General features: G+C 40.1%; 1 protein-coding gene across 5 annotated transcripts in view; it reads right to left on the reverse strand.

Annotated features, from left to right (window-relative positions):
* The window catches only part of DKK2 (dickkopf Wnt signaling pathway inhibitor 2), a 605,998-nt gene extending 593,667 nt beyond the window's left edge, over nucleotides 1-12,331 (reverse strand). For 4 of the 5 annotated variants that reach the window (XM_086406961.1, XM_086406965.1, XM_086406964.1 and 1 more), the window contains exon 1: nucleotides 11,991-12,185. The gene's annotated coding sequence lies outside the window, so the exon portion shown is untranslated. Of the gene's footprint in view, nucleotides 1-11,990 lie in introns of all 5 variants that reach the window. The other variant, XM_086406962.1, reaches the window with a different exon arrangement.
* Between the last annotated feature and the right edge of the window lie 2,209 nt (nucleotides 12,332-14,540).

Here is a 14,540-nt window from a genome sequence, read left to right on the forward strand (position 1 = left end):
ACAGATACACAGATGGCGAACAGGCCCAAGAAAAGATGCTCAACATTATTTAACCAGAGAAGTGAATGCAAACCAAACCACAATGAAATGTCAGTCAAAATGGCTATCATCAAAAAGATCACAAATAAAAAATGTTGGTGAGGATGTAGAGAAAAGAGAACCCTAGCACCTAGTAGGAACTGAGAAGAATGTAAATTGGTGCTGCAACTATGCAAAACAGTATACAGAGTCCTCAAAAAAACCTAAAAACAGAACTACCATATGATCCAGCAATCCCAATCCTGGATATATATCTGAAGAAAAGCACTAAATTTGAAAAGATACATGTTCCTCAATGTTCATTGAAGTATTGTTTACAATAGTGAACATATAGAAACAACTCAACAAATGAATGGATAAAGAAGGTGTAATACACACACACACACACACACACAGGAGTACTATTCAGCCATAGAAAAATAAAATCTTGCCATTTGCAACAACATGAGTAGATCTGGAGGGTATTATGCTTAGAGAAGTAAGACAGAGAAAGACAAATACCATACGTTTTCACTTAGGGAATCAAAAAAAAAAAAAAAACAAGTGAATGAATATAATAAAACAGAAACAAACTTACTGATACAGAAAACTGCTGGTTAGCAGTGGGAAGAGGGAAGGAGGGAAGTGTAAGATGCAGGAAATTAAGAGGCACAAACTACTACATGTAAAGTAAGCTACAAGAATGTATTGTACAATGTAGGAAATACAGCCAGTATTTTATAATAACTTTAAGTGGAGCAAATATATAAAAATGTTAAATCACTATATTGTAAGTCTAAAACTAATACTGTAAATCAATTGTATTTCAATTAAATAAATAAGAAAATGCAGTATATACATAAATGGAGTATTCTCTCACCCTTTAAAAGAAAGCAAGCCCTGTCATAAGGGACAACATGAATGGAGTTTGAGGGACTTTTAATAAATGAAACGAGCTAAGCACAAAAGGACAGGTACTGTATGACTGCACTCATACATGACACCTGGATCAAACTCATAGAAACAAAGGAAAATCGTGGTTGCTGGGAACTGGGGAAGAGTGGGAAGCGGTGAGCTGTTGTTTAATGGGTATAGAGCGTCAGCCACACAAGCTGAAAACGCTCTAGCAAACTGTTACACAACAATGTGCCTACAGTTAATACTACACGCGTGAGAACTGCTGATGGTAAATTTTTTCTGTTCTGTGGTTTTTTGCCACATTTTTTCAAAAATGCCATCTTCTGACCCATTGAGGAAAGTTCCCAAGTGTTCTCTCTCCCTCTGTCTTTCACTTGTTAAAGATAGTTTGGTTGTCTTTTTTTTTTTTTTTTTCAGCTGCTCAGTTGTGTCCAACTCTTTTTTACCCGATGGACTGTAGCCCACCGGGCTCCTCTGTCCGTGGGATTCTCCAGGCAAGAATACTGGAGTGGGTAGCCCTTCCCTTCTCCAGGGGATCTTCCTCGCCCAGGAATGAAACCTGGTCTCCCACACTGCAGGGCACATTATTATCTGAGCCACCAGGGAAGCCCCATACTACACACTTAAGAATTGTTAAAATGGTAAATTTATGTTGTGTGGGTTTTGCCACATTTTTAAAAATGCTATCTACTGACCCACTGAGGAAAATTCCCAAGTTTTTTTTTTTTTTTTTCTCTCTCCCACTCTCTTTCAGTTGTTAAAGGTAGTTTTGCACTCGAATTCCTGAATTTTGTTACCAAAAAAGAATGCTCTGTAGAAAAATAGATTTGGATTAAACTGGTTAAAGCCACACTTCAAACAATAAAATTATAAGATTCTGTTTTCTTTCAATGATATCTATTCCAAAAACAGCAAACTTAGGGTTAAAAGAAAAGGGCCTTGAAGAAAGAGGCTCCTCAATAAGTCTTTAATGAACTAAGTAGAAGAGACGGTTTTACCAGGTTATATAAATTACAGGCTTAGCCCAAGCACCTTAATCCTTAATCTAGACCAGCGGTTCTAAAACTTCACCTAAATATTAGAATCACCTGGGAGCTTTAAAACTGGCTCCTGAAGCCATGACTTGGACCAATTAAATTAGAATCTCTAACATTTAGGTCCAGGTATCCAGTGTTTTCCATTTGTTTTTTTTTTAAGCTCCCCAGTGGGCAGTCAAAGCTGAGAACATTGGCATAGGCTCATGTGATGTACAAACCATCAAAAATGAGAAAATTTATTCAACTGAAGTAAATCAATTTTATATATCAAACAGAATAACTATTCATCTTCAGGTTGATCTTTTGCTGAGTTAGGTGCCAGTCAAAAATTCCAGGAAGTTTAATATGGAATAAATGTGGTGTAAAGATTTCCAAGTATAAAGAGCAGGCAAGCAAATGTCTCATTTTTCTGTGCACAAAATAAAATAACTCCCTTCACAGGCTATGCCTTAATTGAAAATAAATACAGTTGATCATGATAAAGATACAGAATTTGTAAAGGACATCCAGTCTTTCTTGCCTTTCTCTGCTGCTGCTGCTAAGTCGCTTCGTGTCCGACTCTGTGCGACCCCATAGGCGGCAGCCCATCAGGCTCCACCGTCCCTGGGATTCTCCAGGCAAGAACACTGGAGTGGGTTGCCATTTCTTTCTCCAATATATGAAAGTGAAAAGTCAAAGTGAAGTCGCTCTAAACCAATTCAAAACTACCTTCCTACCCCACTCTGCCCGAGCCCCCTTTGCTAAATTGACCATCTGGAAGGAAACAGACAGAATTCAGAATTTTGTTTTCAATCTGTATCTTATTCACAATAACATGTTACCTAAACTGCATTTTAAGCTCTTGTTTGTAATTGTGTAACTAAAGGCTCTCTACCCACAGACTTGCAAATGGAACCTAGGTTTGGTGTCAAGATTAATAGAGCATTGTGATAGTTTCTGCCTCCAGCAAAGCCTCAAGTCAGATCTTTTTAGGGGGGTTGGGGAAATGCCTGGAAGAGGGGTGAGCTGAAGTAATGGTCTGAGTTCCCCAGAGTTAAGGGTGTTCGCAGTTCGATGCTCCCCAACTGTCCTGTATCAGCTAAGGACAAGGAACATGAGCCTCTCTTTTAATCTACCCAAGATACTCCCCTTTGGCAATCAGACCACTCCAAGACAAACCAGGGACAAATACTGAGAGCTAGTGAACATGGGAAAGGTACAGAAGTCTCAACTCAGGCCATGAAGACAGAGGCAGGGCCTCAGGGACCTTCCAGTGAAGGTGAATTAGGTGGCTTCCTGGGTTGATTATTTACCGTGGACTAAGCGCTTTATGGGGTCGCTCGACTGAGCGACTTCACTTTCACTTCTCACTTTCATGCATTGGAGAAGGAAATGACAACCCACTCCAGTGTTCTTGCCTGGAGAATCCCAGGGACGGGGGAGCCTGGTGGGCTGCCACCTATGGGGTTGCACAGAGTCGGACACAACTGAAGCGACGTAGCAGCAGCAGCAGGCGCTTTATGCTGCAGGAGACATGGTTTCTATCCCTGGGTCAGGAAGATCCCCTGGAGAAGGGAATGGCAATCCACTCCAGTATTCTTGCCTGGAGAATCCCATGGACAGAGGAGCCTGGCAGGGTCCTGTGACCCATAGGGTCACAATAGGTCAGACACGACTGAAGCAACTTAGCACACACGCATGCAAGCGCTTTACAGGCATACCAAGTTCAGTCCTCCCCACAGTGCTGGGCTGCAAATATTATTTTCACTTTGAAGGTGAGGAGCTTGACCGTAAGAAAGGCTACATGACTTCTCCAATGTTACTCAATCAGTAAGTGCTCATGGGGCTTTGTGGACATTCAAAATTTTAGAAATAATATTAAACCTAACTTCCAAATTTTATCACAAGTATCTAAATAATGGCCAAGACTAATCTTAAAAAAATTCAGTATGTAACCATTGTTTCACCAGATTTCTTTCACTGGCTTCAGTTTTAAAATAGAAGATTTAAAATGCAGTGCACTCATTTCCATTTTATAATGTAAAATATTAAAAGAAAAGCAATAGAAATTCATCTTTCTGCAAATGGTAGGGGAAAGGTAGTTATTTATTCTTGAATTTTTGGTTATGTCCAAAACAAAACTATTTTTTGCTCTGGCATATTCAGTTGGTCTCTGATCTCCTAAACTCAATGGGATTCTCTTTTAAAGCAAAGCTCATTCTTTTAAGATTCACATGCTAAGTCACTTCAGTCATGTCTTGACACTTTGCGACCCCACGGATTGTAGACTACCAGGCTTCTCTGTCCATGAGATTCTCCAGGCAAGAGTACTGGCATAGGTTGCCCTGCCCTCCTTCAGGGGATCTTCTTGACCCAGGGATCGAACCCACATCTCTTACGTCTCCTGCAATGACAGGCGGGTTGTTTACCACTAGCACCATCTGGGAAGCCCCAACAGTCATATACTACATTCTAAATATTAAAGCTATAAACCCAGAAACACCCTTGGATATCCCAAGTGGATGGAGTCCCAGAAAGTGATAATATGATTAAATTTGAACAGTAATATATCAAGTGTGCATCAGATTTTTATCCTTATATTTTACAAACTTGTTTACCAGGTATATGCTATAAAATATGCATTGCTATATGCCTTTGGAGAAAAGAAATACATTGAGAAGTATGATCTGTCTGAAATAGTTTAGAAAAAATATGTGTACCCATGACATTTCTGACAAGGAGATTTTTCACAGCTGTGTACTAATACAGCTGTTTTCATGCAGAGGATTTTTAAATATAGCCCCCAAAACAGACTGTTAGACTTTCAGCTGTTTCTATGAACAAGTAATGTGTGAAACAGACATATTCATCCCATTCTATTATAAAATCTCTCCACAGCCTTGATCCTCATTCTGTTGTACATACCCACCCCTGGGGTAACAAACAGGGATCACATGGGGTCACGTGGGGTCAGAAACGGGATGAAGACGAGGGATGGAGTGACGTTAGGCATGGTCTGGCAGACAACCTCTAGGTGACCAGAAGTTACACGTTTACTACACTTACTCATCTCAGAGTGGGCCAGACATCATTCTTAGCAAAGTGCTCGCTTATTCTCTGAGAATTCATTTATATCTTAAACGTCTACTAAATTGACAGTGGGCACACTGTTCTTTGGAAGGACTGATGCTAAAGCTGAAACTCCAATACTTTGGCCACCTCACGTGAAGAGTTGACTCATTGGAAAAGACTCTGATGCTGGGAGGGATTGGGGGCAGGAGGAGAAGGGGACGACAGAGGATGAGATGAATGGATGGCATCACTGACTCGATGGGTTTGGGTGAACTCCGGGAGTTGGTGATGGACAAGGAGGCCTGGAGTGCTGTGATTCATGGGGTCGCAAAGAGTCGGACATGACTGAGCAACTGAATTGAACTGAACTGAATAATTAACAATGTTGAACCTCTTTTCATGACCCTGTTAACCATCTGTGTGTCTTCTTTGGAGAAGTGTCTATTTAGGTCTTCTTCCTATTTTTCAGTTGCAGTCTTTGCTTTTTGTTGTTGAACTGTATGAGCTGTTGACATACTTTTGAAATTAAGCCCTTGTCATTCACATCATTTGCAAATATTTTCTCCCAGTCTGTAGGTTTTTTCATTTTGTTTATAGTTTCCTTTGCTGTGCAAAAGCTTATAAGTTTGATTAGGTCCCATCTGTTTATTTTCTATTGCCATGGGAGACTGATTTAAGAAAACATTGGAATGACTTATGTCAGAAAATGTTTTGCCTATGTTCTCTTCTAGGAAGTGGCTTAAAGACAAACTTGAGACATGACACCATAAAATTTCTAGAAGAGAACATAAGCATCAGGTTTTAATAATAATTAGGTATGTGTTTTGATTTATATTACCACAAATTTTCTACTCTCTGTCAGTATTCTCTCATTGCACAGAAGCACAATGATGTAAGGTATTCAATCCTTAGGAACTGGTTTCCCACAACCAGTTGAAGCTGACAGATCATAAGAAAGCTATTATCTCTTGGGTAACAACTAATTATTCCTTCAAAGAGGCAGAAAAAAAAATATGCATATTAACCTTTCTACTAGAATGAAAATCTGGGAAATGACTATATAGGCTATTTTTCCTTTTAAAGACTTGAAAGGCTCACAAATGGTAGTTTTCACACTAGTTCTCAGATGGAGGAGGTCCTCAATGGTGTCTTAACAGCCACACAGAGGGCAGGATGGGAGAATAATGATTGGTGATGGTGGGGATCACTCTGCTTGGATCAGAGCAGTTCCACTTTAGTCTGTGCTTACACTGGACTCTACATTAGATTTCATTAAAAGAAACACTCTTAAGCTAAAAGGAACGTTGAAATTCTTGCCCTAAATGAACAGTAAGAGTCTACAGTGATGCTCTTACTACTCACTCGAGTCTTTTCACTATATCTCTACAAGCCACCAAATTTGATTTAAATAATCACTAAAATCAGACAGAAAATTAAAGTATAAGCATTGCATAACCCAAGTTAGAAATAAGGCTTAAAATTAAATGAGCAGCATTGAAAGTTGATATCTCAAGTTGTTTATACACGACATATCGTATCACTGAAGACACAAGTACACACTTGCTTCGTTTGATTTCATGTACATTATCCCACACCGTAAAAGGATTTTCTCCTTTTAATAGCCCCCAATGTAATGGTGAGTTGGAAAATTAACTCTGAATTTCCTCTTTTCAAATGCTCATAACTCATCTGACTCTTGAGCGAGAAGTTCTCACACACACGTTCTCAGGGTGACGGCCATGTGATTCCTATTGTCTTAATGGAAATCACACTTAGACCCTACAGAAGGGCTTTAGCCATTTAGGTATTCCCATTTCCACAGCCAAGGCTGTTGCTTTTCATTTCCTCCGGGTTTTATTTTCTTCCATTAAAACTGTTATAAGATATTTATGATGCATATCCATGAACAAGACATGGCATAAGTGTCCCTTTCCTCCTTCCACAGTCTCTGTCCATAGCACTACAGTTTCTTCAAATAATCTTCTCCTTGGTACAAGAAAAGTGTACTAGTAAATTCATGTATAATAGGCGTAGAGGCTCATGAGTTCATGTGATTTGTTATGTCCAGAATATTTTAAGTGTGAAAGCCCTTTTAATTCCAAAAATTCTCATGAGCTTTTACTTAAGAGTAATTGTACTTTTGGTTTCTGAACAGTGAGAAGACATAATGACAAGAAGACACTATGGATTATAGAGTCCTATTAATTAAACTATGTTTCTTAATCATAAGAGTAGTTTCATGTATGTTAATCACAGTATACTCTAAAAACAGCACATTCATGTGTGAAATACATGATACATTTAATTTACAGACAGGCTTAACACAGTCATGGATTTTTAGAGCCTTTGTATTAATATTAACTCTGGGCCTTGCAGAAATCCTTTCCCTACATGTTGCAAACTCCTAGAAGAGAAAGGACATAGTATCCAGAATCAGAAAAACCTTCATAAACTTATTCTCCTTGATTCCTAGCTTCCTTATCAAGTTTAGAGTCAAGGCTATGTATATTAAAACATATGTGGTACTTGATATGCAATAGCAATAATGGCTCCTAGAAGGCAATGGCACCCCACTCCAGTACTCTTGCCTGGAAAATCCCATGGATGGAGGAGCCTGGTGGGCTGCAGTCCATGGGGTCGCTAAGAGTCGGACATGACTGAGCGATTTCACTTTCACTTTTCACTCTTCATGCATTGGAGAAGGAAATGGCAACCCACTCTAGTGTTCCTGCCTAGAGAATCCCAGGGACAGGGGAGCCTGGTGGGCTGCCGTCTATGAGGTCGCACAGAGTCGGACACGACTGACGCGACTTAGCAGCAGCAATAATGGCTAATATTTATTACATGTTTACTATGGACTGTAAGTTGGTTTTACACAGCTTATATATCTGTACATCTTAAGACATAAGCTTGTAATAAACAACAACCCCATGAAGTATATTGTGGTGGTCAACAGAATCCACATCAGAGTCCAAGCGCTTGGGTTCAAATCTAGTCTCTGAGCTCCAAGATCTACTAGCAACATGATCAAGGACAAATTATTTAATTTCTGAAGTATTTTCTTCCTCATCTGTAAAAAGGAATAACAATAATTCTTATTTTATAGTACTTGGCAAATGTTTCACATAACCTCTGGAACAGAGTAAGTATTAGATTCTATTATCATTTTATAGGTGAGACACCGAGTTTGATAAATTAACTTGCCCAAGGTCACACAGATGCTAAAAAAGCACAACTGGGGCTCTAATCGGGTTTCTCTAAGCACATTGTATAAGTGTTGGCCTCTTTCAAACAGATACTTCTCCTCTTCCCACTGCTCCTATTTAGGTTCATCCTTCCTGGATAATGTAAGGAAAAGGCAACTCAACTGAAGCAGTAGACAGCTGTAACGACTTCAGTCGCACACCAATTTACACAGACTACCAGGAGAATGAACTGTTTTCCCACATGAAGCCCCTTTCAGGGAACAATGAAGAGCAAGTGAAACAACTTAGACTTGCAAACCCTTGATTTATCGTATTGGGTGCAACTCAGCAGCAGCTGAGAGAAGCAGCAAGCAGAGCATCCAGAAGCACTTGGGCACACAGGGCCCATCAGTCCTTGAAAACACAAGCCATGTCTACCCTCTATGATTCCTCATCTTCCTCTGCTACAATAAACATGTGACTTGCTTCTGCTAAGTTTTTCTCAAGATGGAGCTAACCTAAACAGGTATTCACATCTTTCCTAAATGTTGTTGATTTACATCAGACTTGTCTCTTCATAACATGATTAACATAAGGAAAATGCCCTCTTACCAAGTCAAGGCAGAGTAAGTAGTACAGGCACACTTAAGTCCTTGCAGAAGTCTGTACTCAACTTGATTGAGCCCTGAGTATCCATACACCCCATTCCCAGGGTACAAATATCCAGAAACAGAGCAGAATCCTTCCTGTATCTCATTGTCCAGATTTATCTTATTGCTAAAGATACTTCCACTCAATCCTCAGCCCAATATTGCTTATTTTTATTAATTCAACATGAACTAAATTAAGAACTCAACTCCTAATGTCTTTCATAAGACCTTCTATCATATCCCAGTGACTTATAGTCCTTAAACTAGACTTCTATTTTAATGCATCCCAGTCCTATCAACTAGTCTTAACAATCTCTCCTCTCCAACACAATGGTATTCACTTCTCATCAGTGGGACTTGCTATTTGAACTTGACATCAGAAGTATCATGAAAAATTATAAGGCATCGATTATAGAAGGCTCAAAGGACTGGGAGCTCAAAGAAGTGCTCATTGTCAGTGAACTTTTATATATCTGTATTATGCAAGGAATAAACTTTGATCCTATGACCTCAAATCTCTCTGCAAACCCATGTGTGTGAAAGTCGTTCAGTTGTGTCTGACTCTTTGCAACTCCAAGGGCTATACAGTCCATGGATTTCTCCAGGCCAGAATACTGGAGTGGATAGCCTTTCCCTTTTCCAGGGGATCTTCCCAACCCAGGGATCAAACCCAAATCTCCCGCATTGCAGGCGGATTCTTTACCAGTTGAGCCACAAGAGAAGACCCTCTGCAAACCCTTAGGTGTTATTTTAAATTTGAGATATTCCCTCTCAAAGTCATTCAGGGATTCAAATTTGGCCTCAAGCTTATACATATTCCCAGAGAGTCCACATTCTTAGCAAAAGTTAATAGACCATGCTTTCTGATCAGTACCTCAAGCCTTCCACAATGTTTGTATTAGAAAAAATTGTCACTTAAATACTAGCAAAGTGGATTGGCATGTCCTCAGCAAATAACAGATGAAGAATGAACTGAAAGTGAGGTCTCCATTACCACCGGGGTTGTCAATATAGTCTTTTTAAAAAGTATAATTAAGGGTTTCCCTGGTAGCTTAGTGGTAAAGAAATTGCCTGCCGATGCAGGAGACATGGGTTTGATCCCTGATCTGAGAAGATCCCACATGTGACACATGAGCCTGTGCTGTAGAGCCTGGGAACGGCAACTAACTGAGCCCACGTGCCAGAACTACCAAAGCCCGCACGCCTAGAGCCTGTGCCCTGAAACAGAAGCCACTGCAATGAGAAACCCGCGCACTGTAACCAGAGTAGCCCCAGCTCTCTGAAACTAGAGAAAAGCCTGCACAGCAGTGCAGAGCCAAAAATTTTAAAAAATAAATAATTTTTTAATTATAACTAAAATTTCCATTAGAAACACCCAAAGCCTTCTTTGCCAAATTGAAAAGGACAAAACTGGTACAAAGAGAATTTCCAAGTTTTTGAAAGGTCATTATGAAACAATAGGATGTAAAAAAAAAATTTTTTTTAATGTGGCATTACCCCCTTGAAACAAGTTGAAAGACAGAAAAAGCGAAAATGTGACGCCTATAACCAGGGTGCTCAGTCAGCCAGTTCCTTGCCAAAATAGTCCCAGAATCACAACTCTGCTGCATTCCTCTCGCCTTTCATGTATGAAGAGTTCTCCTTTGATTAACTCCCTTGCAATGTGGGACTCCACAGTATTCTGAAGGCGAGCTTGGAACTTAAGACTGCTAATGACAGGGCAGTTTCCCACAGGCACAACTTCAGGAAGAGGTGGGCACATTAGCCCAATCTGGGGCTTTATTCTCCAGGAGCCTCAGGATCTAACAATCCCAAAAGATGAGCTAAAAGGCAAAAAAAGAATCAATCTGGAAGACACTCAGTCAAAGCTATTTTCTTCTCCCAACGTAAACTCAAAACAGGTGTATCACTTATTTTTTTCCTGGGATAAACTTTGAACTTTCTGCTTCTATACACAATGCCTAGATTTAACCACTAACTCAACCAAATGTTTGACAAGTCCATCGCTGTTGACTGAGTGTGTATAATCATAGAGGAGTTTAAAACCTGGAGCCCAAAAGAAGCCTTGTAGGTGTCTGTAGGGAGGCTGAGGGAAATAATTGTTTGTAATCTTGTAAGGAATCAGGTCTCCAGGCAGCTCCTTTTATAAACACACACTAATGAACATGAATTTGAGTGAACTCCAGGAGTTGGTGATGGACAAGGAGGCCTGGCGTGCTGCGATTCATGGGGTCGCAAAGAGTTGGACACTACTGATCGACTGAACTGAACTGAAGCTGAACAACTGGCCTGCCAGTTTCATGCGTGTCCTTTCTCAGAGGATAAGGAAACAAAAGTATGAAGGGTAAGAATTTATTTCAGGAGCTATACCAGATACCGCTCAGTTGAAATAGAAGCATGTACCGGGGCCCAAAGGAGGGATGAGCAAAAGGGCTTCCTGGCAAGTTCCTTTCTAACAAAAGTTTGTTTCTCTTTTTAAAGTACTCAGCAATCTGCACCATTACCCAAACCACACACATTTTCTCGAGTCATCAGCTAGCCTATTTTACCAAATAATAATCACTATCATATTTTGAGCACCAGGCTAAATCCCAAATTGTATCTCATGTATATCACTCCCCAGAAGGTAAATATTTTCCCATTATTTTCATAAATGAGGGACACGGAAACCAAGTTTTAGAGAGCGTCTGTAAATTGCCCCAATTTGCACAAATTGCAAAGGTGAGATCTACACCAGGTGCACCCTGGCTCCAAAGTTACCTCTAATCACAGTTAAGTCTAATATAAAGAACAAATATCTAGCCAAACCTTACAACACTGTGCCTCACTTTTTATAATTTCTCATCATCTTAACATTTCATCATGGGGGGCAGGGAGGTGTTAGCCAGAAAATAGCATTGCTCAAAATAGACACCACCACAAATTAGCATCCAGAAACCATGACTTAGGGGTCCTAATTTGACACAAAAGCTTATACCTTGTGACTTCTTGATCAAAGAAGCTGCAAGGATGTTACTGATTTTTAGGAAGAGATATTTCAAGTGGCTGAGTTTCAGAGGCAGCAGAAGAAACGTTATCTATATTTTGGGGCTGTGTACTATGCAAGCCTGCACCGCAAGCCCTGTACTCACCCAGCTTCAATACTGAAGAAAGAGCCTGGAGTCCATGACAGAGACATCAATGGCCTAACGGATAAGAGGACCGTATGGTCTGAAGCAAGGTCCCCGGGGCAGCGCCACACCAGCCACTGCACCGACCACCGCAGCGAGATGGTGGAGGGCGCGGAGGACGAGGCGGCACGCTCTACTTCTGGGGAACAGGGGGTGGTTACTAATTAAAGGGAAATTGACAGCAGGTTGGCTCATCAGTTACCAGGGCAACCAGCAGAGGGGCACACCCCTCGCCACGCTGTTGATAAACTATCATAGAGAAGATGTGTGTGTGTGCGCTCAGTCATGGCCTACTCTTTGCAACCCCATGGACTGTAACCTACCACACTCTTCTGTCCATGGAATTTTCCAGGCAAGAGTACTGGAGTGGGTTACCATTTCCCAACCCAGGGATCGAACCCACGTCTCTTGCACTGGCAAGCTGGTTCTTTACCACTGCGTCACCTGGAAGACTGTAATGGAGATGTTCTGATTTTACAGCTAGAACAATGATCAGCTGGGGCCTGGAATAAGTATGTAGGACGTGTAGGGCATAGGTGAAGCAGGCGTTGGTTGAGTAAGGGATGAACAGAGCCATCTTGATGGCCTGATTATACATATATCCTAGAAGGAAGGAGGGAAGGAAGGAAGGAAGGAAAGGAGGGAGGAAGAAAGGGAGGGAGGTATCTGCATCATCTGGAGAACTTATTATAAAGAGACTTCTCTGCTTTGCCCCCGTTACCAATTCAGTACCTCAGCTATAGGTCCAAAGAATGCATTTCTAGGAAGTTTCAAGACGTTGCTGGTCTCAGGACTGCCCATTCAGAACTGCTGCTGTAGAGCAACTGAGGCAGAAGTCTTAACAGAAGCTGCTCAAATAGTAGCTAAGTAGATTTTAAAATAGTAATTTGAAAAATACTATCTCATCTCAAAACACTTCACGCTTCACCAGGAGTTAAAGGGAGATGGGAGACGACTCATTTAGTCAAGAATGGAAAAGAATTAACATTCAGAAGCTTGGATTTCTCTGGGCAACAAGTGTGTTTTTGGTTGTGCTGTGTTTACTCCTGGAAAAATGTGGCATCCCGCTTTTATTCTCAAAGGGCTTTAAATGCTTATTAAAAAATGTTCTTTGAAATCAAATAGCTCTTTAAAGGCTGTATTTTGATGATTTGATTGTAAATGAATGAAAAGCATATGGATTAAGTCACACATGGTTTTAAAGAACTACAGGCAAACGTGTCTAATGAGACACATTGAAAGTTTACCAAATTGAAATGTTTGAAAGAAAAAGTCACTGGATAGAGGAAAACAAGCTGATTTTACTTGAATTGGAATACTAACATAACAAAATGTGTGTGTGTGTGTGTGTGTGTGTGTGTGTATGTAATTATATTAAGAATGTGAACATCCCCTTTAGGTATCTGTATTTATCACTTCTGCCAAGGATCTAATATAGTCCCTTTTTGTATTGAAGCTAACCACTCAAATGCATAATTATAAAAAATAAATTTTATTCTGAAATAGGAGTTTCAGACAAATAATTAATAAGATAGATAATATTTGCCTTCTGACTAAGGCTGAGTGACAGCACCTAAGATGGTTTCTGTATTATCATTAGTGAATGATCTACATGTATAAAACACATGTGGTAAAGAATATATTTAAACTTAACTAAGGTTTGTTTTCTTGAATTTTTTTACTTCCCAAAGCACATTTCAGAACAATGCTTTCTGGTGTTTATTGCAGAGAGAAGGGAAAAGGCACAGTAGAAGAGATTCAAAGGCGGATCTCCTTTGGCTTTATGTTTCAAAAACAATAAATTTAGAATGAAGAGAAGAAAAACAAATGGTTTGAGGGTTGGAGTTTGAAGATGTGGGTTTCTACAGCTGTGGGTAAGGAAATGGGAGATAATACGAATAGTGAGAAGAATGGCCAGGCTAAGAGGCTGAAACCAGAAGGTTCTGAGACAGAGAGGCAGGACCTGTTTTGAAAGCAGAGTCAGCATGTGGGCTGCCCTAGAGAGAACACTAAACGTGACCTCTGCTCCATAACCACAGCAGCGTTCCTGCCTGTACGGCAGTTAGAGCCCTCTTGCTGGTGTTCTCGTATGATTGATTTATTCCTTCTGTTTATTTGCCATGGTTGGTCCTTGCAGAAATTTGTAATTAAAGTTATGATGTTATTAAAGTTTTCACACGAAGTTTTCAGAGAACCAGATTTCAGGTTTAACGATCATCTCTGTTGGTTTTTCTTTGTTTGCTTGCTTACTTTTTATGTCTTTATTATTGCTTTTCCTCTATCGTTTTTGTGCTTCTTCTGTATTCTTTTCCTAGCTTCGTGAGTTAAATGCCAAATATGTTTGTGTTAATTTTTGAAAAGAAATACACCCTAGGCTGTAAATCTCTCTGATGCTGCTATAGCTGCGTCTCACAATTTTCACTGTCATGTGTTTCAAAATTCCAGCTTGTTACCTATTTGATCCTTAGTTTACTTAGAATTATGTTTCTAGGTTCCAAAGGTACAACAGTA

The sequence above is a fragment of the Bos grunniens genome, chromosome 6, assembly GCF_055505025.1.
Source record: "Bos grunniens cultivar Pamir isolate PY7600 chromosome 6, Bosgru_T2T1.0, whole genome shotgun sequence".
NCBI lineage: Eukaryota > Metazoa > Chordata > Mammalia > Artiodactyla > Bovidae > Bos > Bos grunniens.